Raw genomic sequence first — 6,000 nt, 5'->3', positions numbered from 1 at the left:
ACAGACCCCCTCACCAAATACAGAATAAGAAGGCAAAAAAAGGATAAAAAGACACGTGCAAATGATGATCAGATTATCTTCCAAGACTCATAACAATTTTTAAAAATTTTCCAAGCACCAACAAAATATTTTCTAGCAGCAGACATCATCAAACATCACCAAATAATCAAAACTAATAAGGAGACCAAAATTCCACCACTCTGCATACCTGGGAATTTCTGATTGTCACTCTCAGCATCTTCTGCCCCCCAAAAGTCCCCAGCAGTCTCACTCTCAACCCCCTCTCCCCCCCCCCCCCCCCCCCAAATCCCCAGCAGTCTCACTCAGGCCCCTCTCTCCCCCTCCCCAAATCCCCAGCAGTCTCACTCTCAGGCCCCTTTCCCATCCCCCCCCAAATCCCCAGCAGTCTCACTCAGGCCCCTCTCTCCCCCTCCCCAAATCCCCAGCAGTCTCACTCTCAGGCCCCTTTCCCATCCCCCCCCCAAATCCCATCAGCCTCAGTCTCCGCCCCCTTTCCCATCCCCCCCCCAAATCCCCATCAGCCTCAGTCTCCGCCCCCTTTCCCCACTCAGGTCCCTAGCAGTCTCACTCAGGCCCCTCTCTCCCCCTCCCCAAATCCCCAGCAGTCTCACTCTCAGGCCCTTCCTCCAAATCTTCTGGGAACAGGACCTTCTGCTCGACCTCTGAGATAGTGCTGATCCTACCTAACAGCCTGGGCGGACCAAACGCTGGTTCCTCCTTCTTCTGCTGCCATGCCACCGCCACTACCAATCCTCCGCTGGTCTTTCCTGCTGTTACTGCCCCACTGCATCCTTCCCTTTAGTGCCCACGTGGCCTTCTCTCCTGCATGATCTGCCTGACTCAACACATTACAGCCAGTAGCACAGCACAGCGCAGCGCAAGGCAAAAGGTGGGAGCAAAGCAAAGTCCCATCTTCTGCCCTGTGCTGTGCTGCTGCTAATGGGCATGAGAAATGCTGCCCCCCACCCTGCTGGGAAAAACAAATGATGCAAAAAAAAAAAAAAAATTGCATTTAGGACAGGGATTCAGTGAAGCCCTTGAAGGTCCTGACCGCATGCCACTGCTCTCACCCCTATCTCTAACGTGCTACTTTTTTTTAAAGAAAGCCACCCCATCTCCTGCTTACTTCCCCTCACCCATGGCCCCTTTTCCAAATGCAGCTGCCTCCCTTGGCCTCTTTCTGAGTGCTTTCCCTTCTGTCTTCTGCCACTTCCCCTTCCCCTCTCTCTATCCCTTCTGCCTTCCCCTCCCTTCTCCCTAAGCCCCTAAATGCCTTCCCACCCATTCTCACCATCCTGTCCTCCCTCTATGACCCCTTCCAATACTGGTCCTCTTCCTCCATATTCCAGTGGTAAAATACTCACAGCCGCAGCCTCCTCCTCTTCTCCTCCATGTCCTGCTATTTTCACATAGGGAGTGGGCTTCTGGCTCTTCCAGGCCTCAGGATCTGGCTCTGTGGCAGCTCTGCTCCTCACTCTTCCAGCAGTCTTCCCTTCTCTTTGATGCTGAGCGCTGGAACAGGATTCTGGGCAGCAGTGGTTGCTCCTTTTCACTGCCAGCAATTGTATCGCTCTGTCCGTGCTCCTAGCTCAGCACTTCTCCTCCAGCGAAGGACCGGCCATCTGTGAGCACGGGAGAAGCATTATGGATACAGCAGGCTTCTAATCTAGGCTTTGTCTAGTGGCAGGAGGTGCTCCTCTTCCTGTTCTGTGCTGACGCCCCGCTCCTCTCTGCAGGAACAAAGGCGGCTCTCCTATCTCGGGACTCCTCAGCACACCATGTCTACACCAGCAGGCAGAAGTGGTAAAAGACTGAAGCATGCACGGACCATAGTCCCTCCCAGCAGTGACTCTCCTAGCTTGGCTACCCGGCAGCAGCGGCAAAAGAGCAGTGAGTTACCACCAGCATGAACAGCAGCAAAAGGAAACAACACATTGAACTGCTGGATATTTAAACTTGCTCACAGCGTAAATTACATCTTTATGATGTAACTTCCATCACAAGCAAGTTGCAGGAAGAAGGAGGACCAAAGCACAACTCAGCAGCACTCTGGTTGATGGGCCAGGTGGGGCCATGGCCCTGTGAACTCCCTCTTTCTGATGCACATACTTTCTAAAAGAGCATGCAGCTGATTGGTGTACAGCCCAGAATAGGTAATTTGATTGGCTCCAATGAGGCCACCATATTCTAGCTCTGCTGCCTGCTTGACCGGATCTTACAGTATCTGTAACACTTGTAACCGGATAGTGTACAACTGAAAGGAAAACCGAACTGACCAGTTCAAAACTGTGCAATTCACCACTCTACGACATCCAGCTCTCCCATGCTGACTCCTCACTCCTCTCTACAGCAGCAGCAGCAGCAGCAGCGTGGGACTGCACTTCCTTTGCCAGTGGCGGATCCCGTGTCATTGTCTCGTGAACCTCTAGGGATCCGCATATCACAGGTTGGGAACCACTGGGCTAGAGGATGGACATGAAAAAAATGGGGTAACCTATGTTAACTTTAGGTGTTACATTTCTGCATGGGGGTAACCTGTGTGGAGCAGCAGTTACTACCAAAAGCAACTTGCTGAACAGATTGGATGGACTTTATCTGCTGTCATTTACTATGTAACTATGTTATCACTGTGTTAGGCTGTTTACCACACGGTAAATGCCTAATGCAGCTGTTATGGTTTGTGGGTTTGTGGACCCTTGGCCCGAGGTGAGAGTTGTTACTGCCTGTGAGGAGGAGCCCCACAGGTTCACATTGTCGGGAGGTGAGCTCAGGTACAGCTGGAGGTCTGGGAGAGAGTCTGTGGGGAGGCACCGAGGAGTGGGTGAGAGGCACAGCAGTGAGAGACCCCAGAGTAAGCAGGTTGGAGTGGAGAGCAGTATCTGGGCGAAGACCTCCGAGAGGGTGGTGCTAGGCAGGCCCGAGGAGCTGGAAGCGCGAGGCCAGAAGGGAAAGAGGTATATTGCAGAGATAACCCCAAGGGGCGGAGCTGCATAGTGAGGAAGGTACTGATGCAATGACATAGGCTAACCCGCGGAGTGGGGAAGCCCGAGTTTGGTCTCCAAGAAATGACACAAGCAACCTCGATAGTCTCTGGAGTAGAACATAGGCACCACCCCGAGGAGCGGGGAAGCACAGACAGTCTCTGATGTGGCATATTGGCACTGCCCCGAGGAGCGGGGGAGCACAGACAGTGCAGAGATAAGTCTCCCAAGTGGTGAGAGCATTCACTGAGGCAACACCGAGGAGCAGGAAGCCAGCAGGTAGGATTCCTGGGAGGCGCAGAGCTAGCCCGAGGATCAGGGGAAGCCAGGAGACCAGGTCTCTAGAGATAGCGCACACAGGCCCCCGCGGAGCGGGTACCTGAACCAGGGTCCAGAGTCCAAGGAGGGTCTGAGGCGGTCACCACAGTTCCGAGGAGACAGGAGCTAGTAGAGTAGCGATGGAACTTGTTGCCAAGTCGGCTAGTAGGGGGCAAAGGTTGTACTTAAGAACCCTGACTCAGTGATGTCATCAGTCAGGAACGCCCCTGAGGTCACTGCCGTCGCAACTTCAAAAGAGGGCCCGGTGGTGCACGTGCCTAGGAAGGCCCAGAGTCGGCATGGATGGTAGCCACGAGTAACCAGGAGATACACGGCGGTGGAGACTAGCCACCGCCGCGAGCAGACCCAGAGAGGGAAGTAGGGCAGTACAAGATGTAAGTGGACGCGGTTGCAGTCGTCTGCCACCGACGGTCATAACAGCAGCTTAGTAAATGTGCCCCATGGAAAACATGCAGACAACAAAAAAGATCAGATCAATCAAAAGATTGAAGTCTGTTAAATTGTGTTTGGTCATTCTATAACTAATCAATATTCCCAGTTTGCAGGTATGATTAAGTTGTAATATTCCATAGGTAGCTGAGAAAATAATCATCTTACAGGGAAACTGGGGCTCCAGGAAAGGAGTGGGCATATTGCGCTTTCTCTCTATTGGTAGAGTGTTGGCTGGAGTGAATTCCATGAAGAGCTCAGCAAGCAGGCTTTGGAGGAATTACCTTTCCCCAAATCCAAGGGAAAAAAAACAAAACTATCTTGCTCGAACTGAGCTCATTATGACTTTTGAATTTTAAGTTACGGCTCTGCTCGGGCCTTTTTTACTCTATTTACTTCCAAGCTGTAAAGCCTCCAAGTTTATAGTCCTTGTTTAATGTAACTTTCTTGCTCTCTTTCTGATTATAACTTATTGTTCCGTTTTCTGTTACAAGTTTCTATCCCTCATTCGATGTAAACCGATCTGATATGGTATTCAACCATGAAGTTCGGTATAGAAAAATGTGAAATAAATAAATAAATAAATAAATAAAAGGAGACAATAATTGAGTCTCACTATGCTTGGTGGGTTACACTAAAAGGTGAATTTTAAAAGACTGGCGCGTACCAAAATAAGGGGATGAGTGAATATGTCGGGCTGGCACATGCCGAGCAGATTTTAAAAGGCGCCCGGATACGTGCATATCTCCCGCTGTGCACTCAAAAAATGTTTCCCAAAAAGGGTCGGGGCATGGGCGTGGTCTGGACAGGGCATGGCTGTTCCTGGATTTCACATTGAAATTAGCATGCAAATAATTACGCACACAAGCACGCACCACAGTTCCCTGCTGTGTTACTTTATTTTTGCTATGAATGCCGGGTAAATTGTAAAACAAAAAATTCTAGGTAGATCAGCAGGATTTTAAAGGTCAGGGCTAACGGGAGAAGGAAAGCTATTAAACCAGGAGGGGTTTGGAAATCCTGTCCCTTACCTGTGTGAACTGGGAATACTGCTAATTGCGTTGGTGCACGGGTCTATTAAAATCCCCCCACTTATGTGGTAGAAGCAGCATTTGCGCACATAGGTGAGCATCCACTTCAATTTGTGCGCACATGCGTGCACGGGCAGCCTATTTAATAACATGCGCATATATACGCGCGTATGTTATAAAATGGCCGCATCGCTGGGCGCACACATTACACCCGTGAGCCAGTTTAAAAGTTACCAACCCTGTCTCTCAGAGAAGTCTTAGTGTAACCCACCAAGTATAGTGTCACCAAGTTATGTGAGAGAAGAGGATTTCCAGGATCTGAACAGGTATCTGAGGGAGGATCCAGTGGATGTTTCACATTTTCTACAACTTCACTTAAAGGGCATAAGAATTTTTATTTTTGTTTCTGTTTGTCTCAGACTGGAAGAACTGTTTGCCTGTCTTTTTGTACTATTGTACTCTGATTTTTGGTAATCTCTTACTGTCTATATTTTGACCTGTAAAATCTGCTTTTGTTTTGGAACACTATCCAGTTGTAGACATTCTGAGATGGGTATTCAAAAGAAAACAGCTAGCTAAGTTAACCGGGTTAAACTTATCCAGCAATCTTACGTAAGATATTCAGCAACACGGCTATGCTGCTGGATATCCCCGTATTCGGCGCTACCTCGTTACTGGTTCACTTAATTGGATAAATCCAAATGTCAGTACTTATTCTGCTAAATTAGCCAGATAAGTAGCACTACCCAGTTATGCCCACTGCCTGTCCCTGACTTATCAGGCTATCTCCCAGTAAGTCTGATTGGAAAAATAACTGTCCTAAGTTACCCGGGTGTATTCAGTGGAATACTTGCTCAGATAGCTTTCCTGCTCACTGGCCCACTGAATATTAACCTCTTAAAGCAACTGTGAAAGCTATCAATATGCTAAGCTAAACAATTGAGGCATCACCAGTTGCAAAAATGAAGTAAAGTTGTCTTTGTATTGGCCCATAGAGCAATGTGTTCAGATCTGGAGACCACACTTGAGAGGATGAAAGCAGTTCAGAGAAGGGCTACTAAAATGATACAATGCCTGCAATACAAATCCCTACAAAGAGCTGCTTGAGATACTCAAAATGCAGTTGCCGGAGGAAGGAAGGGATGGGAGATATGACAGTAACATTCAATAAAATAGGGAAAGGCTGAATTTTCCATAGA

The sequence above is a fragment of the Rhinatrema bivittatum genome, chromosome 6 (assembly GCF_901001135.1).
Source record: "Rhinatrema bivittatum chromosome 6, aRhiBiv1.1, whole genome shotgun sequence".
Classification (NCBI taxonomy): domain Eukaryota; kingdom Metazoa; phylum Chordata; class Amphibia; order Gymnophiona; family Rhinatrematidae; genus Rhinatrema; species Rhinatrema bivittatum.
This window is presented reverse-complemented; position numbering follows the sequence as displayed.